Consider the following 13571-nt stretch of genomic DNA (forward strand, 5'->3'; position numbering starts at 1 on the left):
GTCAGAGCAAAAGAGGAAGACCCCCAACAAGATGAACTGGCCAAGTGGCAGCATCAATGGACTCAAGCGTGACAACAGTAAACAGGGTTGGGCATTGTTTCATTATGCTGTGCATAACATCACTATGGGTTGGTACCAGCTCGATGGCACCTAACAACAACAAAGACCTTTGTCAAATGGTAAAAAGCCAAGACTTTACTTTGAGGATTACAGTGCAGCTGACCCAAGCCATGGTATTTCCAATTGCCTCAAACACATGTGAAAATTGGGCAATGAATAAGGAAGACCTGAGAACAATTAATGCATCTGAATTATAGTGATGGAGAAAAATATTGAACATACCATGGACTGCGAGAAGAACACATAAAGCTGTCCTGGAAAAATGACAGTCACAGTGCTTCTAAAAAGTCAGAACAGCAAAAGTTTGTCTCACATGCTTTGGACACAGTATCAGCAAGAACCAGTTCCCAGAAAATGATACCTTGCTTGGTAAAGTAGAGGGTCAGCAAAAAAGAGAAAGAGCCTTAATGAGAAGAACTGATATAGTGGCTACAACAATGGCTCAAACACACCAACAATTGGGAGGATGGTGCAGGACCAGTCAGTGTTTCATTGTGATGGACATAGGGCCGCTACGAGTTGTAAATGACTAGGTGGTACTGAACAACAACTCATTGCTGTTGATGGGTTGGAGGTGGCAGGAATGGGCTAAACTGGAAAGAGATTAGAAGAAATGTCAATGTGGAAGGAGCTACGACTACAACACCTACAAAAGTGACCTAAGAGAGAGGGTTAAATCTTACAAGATAGCATTTTCCTACTCTAATAATACCAGAGTATCAGCAAAGCCAACCATGACTCTGCAAACCAATTAGGAAGAGAAAGGGTGACGTGGACTACCAATTACTAAGGAAAAGCCTTAAAACCAGCAACACATAGGACTGTTCTAAAAATACTAAAAATATTGTCAGTGTGTAATATTTTGTGTCATAGGACCCAGATTGGGATAACACCCCTTCATTGCACCTTTGACAATGGTACCAAGTTTCCTCCCTGCCTCCTCACTACCAAACAGCAAGCCACTCATGATGGTTCTTTCTTGTAATATGGGATGAGATCTTGAGGCAGAAGAGTTTCAGAAGAATGTCAGGAAGTTTTCCCTTGTGGTAACCCCTGAAAGATACTGATTTTGCTCAGTTTGGGCCACCTGAGTACTGAAATCCTCAATTTCTCACCATTATGCGGCTCCCGATTATACAACCATACTTTCCCTACATCCTTGTGAAAGTAGTGTGTAAAGAAAGCAATACTTACTCTCTTATCAGATAAGAATACCCCAGATAATCCTTTGACAATTCTAAGAACTTCTTCCTTACTCTCTTATCAGGTAAGAATACCCCAGATAATCCTTTGACGATTCTAAGATTAATTGCTAGCAATTCTCGAAAGAAAAAACAGAAGGATGAAAAAAGCTTCTGCATGAAATTTTTGCTCTATACCCACTAGAATTGCTAAGATTGACAACACTGAATGTTGGAGAGGATGTGAAGCACTAATTTTGGTGTGTAAAATGATACAACTGCTATGGAAAATGGCTTGGTAGTTTCTTCATCTACCCAATGATGTTACAATTTCACTCTTAGGTATTTAACCAAAAGTAAAAAAAACCTATGCCCCCTAAAAGCCTTATACAAGAATGATCACAGGAGCTTGAGTAACAAGTTTCCTAGTTACAAAACTAGGAAAAACCCAGAGATGTGACAGGAGAATAGATAACCTCACTTAGTTATAATCTTGCAATGGGATATTGCATAGCAATATACAATAAAAAGGATGAATCTTAAAAATATTATGCTGAATAAATGAAGCCAGGAATCATACATTACATAATTCTATTTCCATAAAACTATAAAATAGTTGAAACTAACCCATGAGATAGACTCAGATTAGTGGATACTTCAAGGGTGTGGGGAGGATTATTAATTGGGAAGGCACATGAGACAACTGTCTGGGTTAAGGAACATTCTTAATAGTGAAAGTAGTTGATCAAATGGCTCTTCTTGGTATTGTATAGTTTGAAATAGAAGTCAGCTACTTGTTAAAAGGAAGCCCAGACACAGTGTGTAGCTTTCCTGAGAAGTGTCAGAAATGCTGAGCAGTAGAATGGTCAGATGAAGGGCCAGGAGGTAAGATGGCAGGTGATATACAATGAGCAAGAAGGGGTAAGAAGCTATGTCTGTGAAGGGAAAACTGAAGTGACTATCAGAGGTATGCGTCCTTCTCCTACCTGAACAGGAATCCTAGATAGTTAAGGGTCTCCCATAAACTTTTTAAGATCTATAAAGTTGTTGTTGTTAAGTGCCGTTGAGTCGATTCTAACTCATTGTGAGTCTGTATAGGGTTTCACAGGAGCAGCTGGTGGGCTTGAACCGCCAACTTTGTGGCTTGCAGTCCAGTACTTATCCTATAGCACCACACCAGGACTCCCTTCTACAGTGTTGTTGTTGTTGTTGTTGTTAAGTGCCGTAGAGTCGGTTCCAACCCACAGAGACTCTGGATAGGGTTTCCGAGGAACAGCTGGCAGTTCAAGCTCACTTTAAAGATGTCACCTCATGTCAAAGCTTCTGTTTTCTGGAGTCGGATGCCACAAGCTTTTATATCTTGCAATCTAAAAATATTTAAGTGTCGAGTTGGTTCCGAATTACAGAGGCAATGTAAAGGGTTTCTGAAGCGTTCAAATCCTTGCGGAAGCAGAAAGCCTCATGCTTCTCCTCTGGAGCACCTGGTGGGCATGAACTGCCGACCTTGTGGTTCACAGTCTCAAGCTTATCTTTTACAGCCATTGTGATGCCCCCTTGAAATAAAGGCCATAAAAACCCATGTTGGTATAGAGATCCATGAAGTCATAACAGTGCAGAAATATGAATCAACACTTGAAAGAGAACTACCAAAGAGTTTCACTTTGACTCCCAGCAGGCTGTGTGAGTGAGAAATGAACTTCTACTCTGCGAAACTACTGAGATACGTGGTCACTAGGCACTACAGCATATTCTAGGTTATCTTGAATAACATAGCTTATTTTTTTTTCACATATTTAAAATCTTACCATTTCAAAAAAATGTGATTTATAGTTATGTATACGACACCATTAAATGCCACTGAGTTACTGTTGTTGTTCTTAGGTGCCGAGTCGGTACCAACTCATAGCGACCCTATGAACAACACAACGACACACTGCCTGATCCTGAGCCAACCTCACAATTGTTGCCACGCTTCAGCCCACTGATGCTGCCACTTGGCCAATCCATCTTGCTGGGGGGTCTTCCTCTTTTTCTCTGACCCTCCACCTTCCCAAACATGATATCCTTCTCCAGCAACTGGTCCCTCCTGACAATATGTCCGAAGTATGAGTTACTATCTGCATTCAAATGGGCTCCAACTCATGGCAACCTCACACACAGTGGAACAAAATGCTCTTCAGTCCTGTGCCAAGCCCATAATTTGTTGCAAATGAGACCTTTGCAATCCATAGGGTTTTCATTTGCTGGTTTTCATACACAGATTGCCAGAGCTTTCTTCTTAGACACTCAGTCTACTAGATCCACTAAAACCCCACTGACATCATAGCAACATGCAAGACTCCACTGGCAGATGGTGGCTGCACATGAGGACCACTGATCAGGAATCAAATTCAAGTCTTCCTCAGAGAAGGTGAGGATTCTACCACTGAACTGCCAATGCTTCATTAATTCCATTAATGGACCTCAAGAATTGCAAGACTTAGCCCCTATTCACCAGGTTATGGCCCAATAAGGGAGAACACTGTTCTTGCTTGGTGCTGTTGGGTCGGTTCCAACTCAAAGCAACCCTATATTAGGTTTCTGAGGAGTGGCTGGTAAGCTTGATCTGCAAACCTTGTGATTCAAACTGACCTTGTGGTCCAGTGCATTAACCCATAGTGCCACACCAGGACTCCAATAAGGAAGAACAGCATGTGTGATTACCAGATATACTAGTGTGATAGTGTGTATTAACACAGCACTGTGAGGGGACAATGGAGCCCCTGGTTGGAACAAATGGGTAAGGACTCAACTAACAGCCAAAATGTTGACCATTCAAATCCATCCCCAGGCACCTTGGAAGAAAAACAGGACACCTGCATCTGAAAGTTCACAGCCTTGAAAACCTTATGATTTTCAACCTATGCACACATGTGGGTGGCATGAGTCAGAATCAACATGACAACAGCCAACAGCACCTGTAAGTGGGAGGTCCTAGAGTGCAAGGACCAGTACTAGAGTGCTCTCTTCCTAAGCTACAGTGGGATGCATTTTACTCACATTTATCATGATAATTCTGCTATCCTGTTGTTCCTAAGTGCTGTCTAGTCAATTCCGACCCACAGCAACCCTGTATAGGGTTTCCGGGGGGTAGCCGGTGAGCTTGAACCACCAACATTGCAGTTCAAGAGGCTTTGCAGTCTGGTACATTACCCACCGCACCACACCAAGGCTCCGATTCTGCTATATGGACTGCTCATTACAAGGTTGGTGGTTCAAATCCACCAGTCACTCTGGAAACCCTATAAAGGGTCACTATGAGTCAAATCCTACTTGATGGCACTGAACAACAACAACATGTATGTAATTTTCTGGAAATATCAATAAAATGTTCTCAACATTGGTGGTGGTGATTATGTGCCTTGGCATCGGTTCTGACTCATAGCGACCTTGTATAGGGTTTCCAAGACAGTAAATCTTTACGGGAGCAGAAAGCCTCATCTTTCTCCCATGGAACAGCTGGTAGTTTTAAACTGCTGACCTTAAGGTTCACAGCCCGATTCATAACCACTATGCTACCAGAGGTAGAGGGCATCAAAACAACCTACAGAACGTCTTCAAATTATTCTATTCCTTGCCTCATTTTCCCTTTCTCCAGAAGTTTCAGATACAGTTTTCTGAATGGAGACACTATGTCACATTGAGCCACCAACAGTGGCAGGCGTGTATCATTGCCTTCAGATGTGGATTTGAACATCCTGAACAAGTCACAGACAATATCACTAGGTATGCAGATTGTGCCCACCCCTACCACTTATTGTCAATCTATTCAGTTGTCATGTGGATTTCAGATCTGACTTTTACACCTACCCATGTCTTCTATACAATCAGGCGTTATTTCAGCAACATTAAAATACAGACTGGCACTGTTCCCAAACATCCCAGTTCTACTCCTTCCCAGCACAGGACTGTACCACACTTTCTTGTCCCTTCTTAAGTAAAGGTATGGTGCTGTGATTTGCTTTGATCAATGAAACATGAACAGAAGTGAGGTGTGACACTTCTGGGCTATGGCATCAGTGCTTTTGCTTTAAATCAACAGTATTTCTCCTAATTAATTGATTATAAAGGCTGCATCGATGGAGCTCAGTCAATGCAGGTCTCTGGGTGAATGAGTCATACTGAACAACCTAGGTAAGCATCAAACAGACAGTGGTTGTGTTAAGCCATCTGGGGCTACCATCTCAAGGTAACTTCGACTATGGTGACACGAGACAATCTTGATGTTGCTAATGGTTATGCTCTGCTTCTATTTTCCTTTTCTCTATAGACTTTGAAACATCTTCTCTTTGTTTTCTACCCCACCCCCTTCCAGGTTTTGCATAAAAAAGTTGATTCAACTTCTACAGGTAACTGACCTTGCAAAGACAACAGCTACAAATTATTTTTGCCTGGTGTGTATGCAAGCCTAAACCAAAATTGTACAGCTATTTGTTCAAAGACAGAAGAGAGGAAAAACGGGGGGGGGGGAGGAAGGGGGGGCTGGGTGGATATCAATAGGGGTATGCAGTGAGAGTTGTGGGGAAAGAAGTACTTACAAATTCAGAGATTATAGAAGATAAAATGGATCTACAAGGCCTCATTCTGGAGAGTAAGAGTACTTTCACAGTAAAGTAAAATTAGAAGCCTTTGAAAATGAAAATAAAATCCAAGCAAGCATGAAGATACACATTTTCAGGTATGCCTGAGGGAAACCTGGCAGTGGGCCCGCATGAAGTTGGAGTTCACTTTCTTTCTTCTGGTATTTTCTGTTCATTTACTGGAATTCATCTGTAAGTAACTACCAAATGTATCTAATGCAAAAAATGCTTACAGTCTTCCAGTTAATATGGGGGTAGGGGAAGAGTCCTGCTATGGCGCTGTGGGTTAATGTGCCAGACTGCAAAGTCCTTTGAACTGCAAGGTCGGCAGTTCAACCTTACCAGCCACTCCTCGGAAACCCTATACAGGTTTTGCTATGGGTCTGAGCTGACTCGACAGCACTTCACAACAACAACAACAGGGGAAGAGGGCAAAGTGGTGATGAGCATGCAATGATACAGTCATGTTGACATGGAGAGGGAAGGGCTTATTTTAATAAGAGTATAAAAAATGTGGATATTTCACTTGACTTGCAGCTATACACAAAAGCCATCTTTACCAAGAATAAGATCTGAAAATTTGGGAAAGGCCCTGTTATGTGCCAAATGAGACAATCTGTATTATGACTGTAAGTGAAGACTTTCAAAGTTATCATCTCTTGAATCAAAGAATGAGTTGACAACATTTTAGAGTATAACGTGACTAAAATGCAAAAATTAAATGAAACAATGTCTCTAGAAACTTTATTCTAAAGATCTTGTTATATTCAATTCTGTGGCCGCTCCTAGGACCACACAATGCAAAATGTTGTTGTTGTGTGCTGTGGACTCAGTTCTGACACACAGCAACCCTGTCTAGGATTTCCAAGAGCAGCTGGGTAGGTTTGAACTTCAGACTTTGTGGTAACCAGTATAGTACTTATTCTACAGTGCCACACCAGGGCTCAAAACAGCAGATGTCAAGTGAATGCTTAATTAATCTAGCAGTTTTAGGATTTCACTTAAGAAACACTGACCGCACATGATTTTCAGGGTCAGATTTTTGTTCCTAGCTCTCAGATCTAGGAAGAGTCTCTAAATGTATGGCAGGGCCTTTTTGTTGGTTACTTCAGTGAGGTGACGCTTACGTTATTTTAACACGCCTCCTTTTCTCTACTCGCACAGTGTCAGAAATATGTTCTATAAATAAAACAAAGGATCCCTTGTGGGATGCAAACTATTAATTATCTCCACTGCTAACTGGAATGTTGGAGGTTCCAATCCACCTGAAGCCACCTCAAAAGAAAGGCTTACTGATCACTTCCCCAAAATCAGCTATTGAAAACCTTAGGGAGCACAGTATTACTCTGATAGACACGGGTCCTCTAGAGGGTGGAGTCGAGTCCATGACAGCTGGCCAAACAAGAAAAAAAAAAGGCAGGGAAAAACAACACGAATGAGGCATGCTTGCTACAGAATGGCCAATAAATGGCTACAGCCTTTACCCAAGGACACAGTTCAGAAGAAGGGATGAAAACAACAACATAGGGGAAAGTGAGATCTGCCATGCTATATTGAGGGGACTGCAATGAGATGAAAGCAAGTGTGTATGATTTGTTGAATACAAAACCAATGATCGACTCTGCAAACCTTCACCCAAGTCACAAAGTTAAAATATAAACTCACTTTAAATATCCTGATATTTCTCAAGAATAACCATCAAATCAGTGCAGCAGCTCAAAAGAGGGAACATATCCTTACAGCAAGGATCATTCCCACCCCCTCCAAACACAGAGTAGACAGGGATGGACAACTTGGACATTGGCTGCCCAAAATGGGGGTGGGGGGGGCTACAAAGGCAAGAAGTGACTGGCTTGCAAGCTTTCAAGAGGGAACTTAGATTCAGAGGGCGTGAAGGAAGGTAGAATCTCCACTGAGTAGTACCCAGCCTGTCTAGGCGGGGCTGATGGAATGAAATGTGGATGGGTCTCTTGTGATACATTAGTGAATAATTGTTATCAGGACTGCTTGTGAAGGTTGGAAATGTAAAGGTAGATGTTTTGTAGCAAGGAGGGGAGTGATTAACTTTTCATTCTAGGAGTGGAGGTCCCTGGGACCATCAAGGGAGAAGAGCGGAGAGCGGGACCCTACCCAGAGAAGCAGTGATGCCTGAGATGGAGGCAGAGACGATGACTTGGAGAGATGGAGCAGTTGGGGACTTTAGACAAAGAGAGGGAGAGGGACTCTGTACTGATGACCAGAGTGCAGGCTTGTAGTGTATATGCTTTGGTTGGTTGATGATGCATGGAAGGGACTGTAACCATGGCAATGAAACGATGTATGATAGGATGAATGTAGCTAATGTTCTCCCATGTAACCTATCAAATAATTCACAATAAAACATTAAAAAAAAAAAAAAAAAGAATAACCATCAGTTGATAAATACTACACAAAATTCACTCTCACATAAAACCTCTGCATTATTCTAGAGGAAAATCATGGTGCATTATCATTACACAATAATTTAAAAAAAAACAACAAAACAAAAAAACAGACCTAGCTAGAGTACCTGAAAGCCCTGTCTTCTGTTTGTCTCCAAAGGGAAAGACTACTTAAGCAGGATCACTGGCTGCATCATTTTTACCAGGTATTTAGCAGTGGCGTACAACCCACAGATGGAAGAGATAGTTAAGTATATATTAAACCCTTGCACCAAATTATAAAGCCAGCTATAAAGTTAGAGCAGTAGGAGTCTACTTGTTTTCCCCTTGCTATCGCTATGTCCAAGTTTAGTGAAGTGCAGGTAGGTTTATTCATCTTAAGTCTGCAAAGTTGGACTATTTCCATTAGCTGCTGCATCAAATAGGATTTAATTTTATTGTTTTTTATAAGCAATCTTAGAATTTCAAGGTATATATAAATTCCTGGAAATAACCAAATTGCTTTTGCAGGGCAAGCAGATATGCTAATAAGATGTTTTGTATGGCCTTAAAAGTGAAAGCCCATTAAGTCAGATTTAACTGGGAGCTGGCAGTTAAAATGGAAGTAACAGAATATTACAATATCCAGAAGTTTTGATCTACTCCTCCCGACCAATAAGGAACTCTGGTAGCATCCTGGTTACAAGTTGGGCTGCTAATCTCAAGGTAGCTGTTCAGAACTACCAACTGTTCTATGGAAGGAAGTTGAGGCTTTCTGCTCCAGTGAAGATTGACAGCCTGAGAAACCTTACACAGGGTTGCTAAGAGTTGGAACTGACTCTACAGCGCACCACCACCATCACCTCTCTATCAATAAGTCTTTTGGTTCCTATGTGAAATGCCATCATGCTAGGCTTCCTGTCTGTCACTTGCCCTCTGTTGAAGGACACTAACTGTAACTGATGCTACCAACAATGGCCATAGTTGAGACATGTTCAAGATATTTTGAACTTTTGCAAAAGAAGAAACGAGTGAAGCACAAAAGGACAGTTCTTTATTCAGTTGCCAAGAGTCGTTGAAATAAATGCCTGCCAATTAATTCTCCAACAAACATCCGTCAGCTTCCACTGAGAACTTGAAGACATGAGCTCAGCAGCAGTCATGCAGTGAGGCAGTTGGACGGCACACATTTAGAATGCAGAGCAATGTCCAGGAGTTGACCTTCTCCATTCTCAGTGTCGCAACCCTGGTGAATGACCACAAAACCAACAGTCAGCATTTCCCACTAAAAGGAACAGAAGGGGAGGTAGGGAGACCATGTCTCTCAAACAAAGAGAGTATATACAGGATCTCAACAAGGAAGTGAAGTATGGAACAAGAGAAACCATAATTTAATATAGATGCACATAGGGGAAAAGAAAAGGCAGAAAATTATTTACTAGGGAATTTTCTTATTGTATAACTTTTAATGAATAAAAATAAGAGAAAATAGGCAAATAAGAAGAAGGAGGAAAGAAAACACAATTTCCCAAGCGCATGAAGCCATATGTATAAAAACTGAAATCAAAGCTGTTACCATCAGGTTGATTCTGACTCATGGCCACCCTAGAAGACAGGAGAGCTGCCTCACAGAGGTTCTAAGGTATAATCTTTATGGAACCACATTGCCTCATCTTTCTCCTGTGGAGTAACTGGTGTGTTCGAACAGACAACCTTTTGATTAGCAACCAAGCATCTGACCACTTCTTATGAGTAAGTAGAATTAAACCCGTATATACTTGGGGACTTCAACCTTAATTTCATTTTTCCACAAAAGTTTTGAAGTCCCCAAGGGTGGTAGTGTTGTTAAGTGTTGTTGAGTCAGTTTCAACTCATAGCAACCCTATATAGGGTTTCTGGAGAGTGGCTGGTGGGTTTGAACTGACAACCATGTGATCTACAGTCCAGCGCTGATCCTACAGAGTCACACCAGGAGTACAATATAAGATATTGTTAGATAGAACTAAAGGGGTCCAGTCTGAAGACATCTATTTCCTATCTGTAATTATTAGTTTCTTACATTCCTTTTCATATCTAAGTGCTCATTTATCTCTGGTGGTCTGAAATGAAAGAAAATATTTTAATAAATAAGGCACACTAGAAAATTATTATTGATCTATTACCCTTCAGCATTAGTATCTAAAAGAAGCAGATAATGAAGGACTCCTTATAATTCTAGAGCTATTTTCCTAAGAGATAAGTACCCTTATCATCAATTTCATTATAACTAAGGTATGAACCTGGTGTTCCAACCATTGCAACAGCACTTTACCCATACTAATTCATTTGTTGGTTCGAACTCACTAGCTGCTCCTCAGAAACCCTATACAGGGTTGCTATGAATCAGAACTGACTTGATAGCATTAACAACAGCAAATACTCATTCAGTGAGTTGCATGCTAGGCTGCAAACATCAAGGTTGTTGTTGTGAAGTGCAGTTGAGTTGGTTCCAATGCATAGGGTTTCCAAGGAGTGGCTGGTAAACTTCAACTGATGACCTTGCGGGTTAAACCAACTTTGCAGTCCAGCATGTTAACCCACAGTGCCACACGACTCCACCCTCAAGGTTGCAGTTTAAATTCACCAGTCACTCCACAGGAGAAAGATGCCACTTTCTGTTCCTGTAAAGATTAACAGCCTCGGAAACGATATCTAAAGGTCGCTATGTGTCTGAACCGACTCAAGGGCATGCTACTATATCCACCACCACTACATCCAATAAGGTTGTTATTTTTGTTGTTAAGTGCCATCCAATCTGTTCTGACTCATAACAACCCTATGCAGGGTTTCCCAGGAGCAGCTGGTGAGTTTGAATTCTGACCTTGCAGTTGAAACCAACTTTGTTGTCAAGTGCTTATCCTACAGCTCCATACAAGGTAGGTGTCATTTTATAGATGTGGAAAATGGAGAGTCAAAATTACTTATCAGAAGCCCCTCTAGTACCAAGTGGCAGATCTGGGTTTCCAGTCTAGGTTTCCGAGACAAGCAGAGTCCTTGTTCTTTTCACTACCTACCCTCCATGACTAACTACACATTCTGAGGTATGTGTATGAGGAACATTGCATCTTCATAAGGCTTTTGTATATACATGTTGTTGTTGTTAAGTGCCATCAAGTCAGTTCTAACTCATAGCAACGCATATAGGGTTTCCAAGGAGTGGCTGGTGAGCTTTAGCCGCCAACCTTGTGGTTCAAATCAGCGTTGCAGCTATATGAATGGTTGAATGTGAAGCTGATGATGTGCCCTGTAAACTTTCACTCAATGCAAAATAAAAACATTTAATTAAAAAAAAAAAAAAAAAAAATCAGCGTTGCAGTCCAGCGCATTAACCTGCAGTGCCACACCAGGACATAAAGTTTGTTTGTGATCTCACAGGAATGCAAGGACATAATTATGGCCCAGTAAGAAGAACTGATTCCTGGTGTGGTGCTGTGGGCTAATGTGTCAGACTGCAAAGTCATTTGAACTGCAAGGTCGGTGGTTCAAGCTCACCAGCTTCTCCTTGGAAACCCCAGACAGGGTCGCTATGGGTCGGAATTGACTCGATGGCACTTAACAATAACAACAAGAACTGAAGAGGCTCTGGTAGCACAGTGGTTACGAATCGGGCTGTGAACCTTAAGTGCAGCAGTTCGAAACTATCAGCCGCTCTGCAGGAGAACAATGAGGCTTTCTGCTCCCGTAAAGATTTACAGCCTTGGAAACCCTGTGCAGGGTCACTATGAGTCAGAATCGACTCCATGGTACTTAACAACAACAACAACAACAACTGGGCAGGGTGCTATAATCAGACAAGAAATCTCTTAACAAAAAGGAATTAAAAGATACTAGGAGTCCTGGTGTGGCACTGTGGATTAATGTGCCAGACTGCAAAGCCATTTGAACTGCAAGGTAGGCAGTTCAAGTTCACCAGCTGCTCATCGGAAACCCTGTACTGGGTTGCTATGGGTCAAAATGGACTCAACGGCACTTAACAACAACAACAAGATACTGGGGGGGGAAATTGGAAGCTCGGTTATACTATTTAAATAAATATTGGAAAGCATCTCAAAATTACTTGTGCTACTTGCCGCCTTGGTTCACACCAGTATGTAGATTAGGTCTTGCCTACCTCCCTCAAAAGAGCCAGTCTATGCCCTTCAGCAGGGAGTAATTGCTCTTTGTCTGGGAGGACAGCGGAAAAACTAGAGACATTTGAACTCTGGGAAGCTGTGAAAAGACTCATCCTTGTTCCTGTGATTTAAGTATTCTACAGTCACCAGCTGAAAGACACTTAGAAGAATCAAGGTGAAGTGGCAATACCAGCAGGAGAGTCCAGCTGCTCCTACAAGAGGTTCCAGATGGTACCATTCACCTGTATGAATTTATCCCTGGTCTTAGTACAACCCCCAAGCCTTGAAGGCTTCCTGAAAGGAATAAATACTGCAGAAAGTACTTAGTTTCTGAAAGAAGGATCTTGGGAAAAGAAAGGAACATCTGAAAGACTAAACGACTACAGGAAGGAAAGTGTTTAGATGATTTTTTAAAAATCTAGAAAGTAAAAATATAAAAGACCTGGGGAAAATAAAAGGAAATGAGGTCAATCCAAAAATAATTTAGTGATGACAAAGTTTAGGGGAAGGACAAATTAAGCATATGCTGCCCACTGGCCTACTGGCCAACTCTAATACAGCTTCAATTGTTGTTGTTACTTAGTGCCATCAAGTCAATTCCAACTCATAGTAACCCAGTATAGGATTTCTGAGGAGTCCTAATGCTGTGCTGTGGGTTAATGCGTCAGACTGTAAAGCCGTTTGAACTGCAAGGTCAGAAGTTCAAGCTCACCAGTGGCTCCTCGGAAACCCTTTATAGGGCCGCTATGGGTCAGTATTGACTCGGTGGTACTTAACAACAACAACTGAGTTTGAACTGCCAACCTGTGGTTAAAACAAACCTTATGGTCTTGTGCTATCCTACAGCACCACACCAGGACTCCATGGCTTCAACAGAAGATTGAAATGATCCCTTCCTGGGGGACTTCATGGAGGCCTCACACCTCTAGGTGGTGCACTCCAAAATGCAGTGTAAACACTACATGGGGCTTGTCATACAAGTGCATGGAAATCACGTTTTATGGATTTCAACTCCCTTCCCACACCAAGACAATAAAGGGGGGTACTTGTTGAACTTTAGGAGAGCAGAATTATACTTTTAAAGAAACCTTGAAGGGAGAA

General features: G+C 41.7%; 1 protein-coding gene across 3 annotated transcripts in view; it reads right to left on the bottom strand.

Annotated features, from left to right (window-relative positions):
• Positions 1–13571, bottom strand: part of PARD3B (par-3 family cell polarity regulator beta) — a 1706387-nt gene that overhangs the window by 1561410 nt on the left and 131406 nt on the right. The window lies entirely within an intron of this gene.

Source organism: Chrysochloris asiatica, unplaced genomic scaffold (assembly GCF_000296735.1).
Source record: "Chrysochloris asiatica unplaced genomic scaffold, ChrAsi1.0 scaffold00045, whole genome shotgun sequence".
Lineage (NCBI taxonomy): Eukaryota > Metazoa > Chordata > Mammalia > Afrosoricida > Chrysochloridae > Chrysochloris > Chrysochloris asiatica.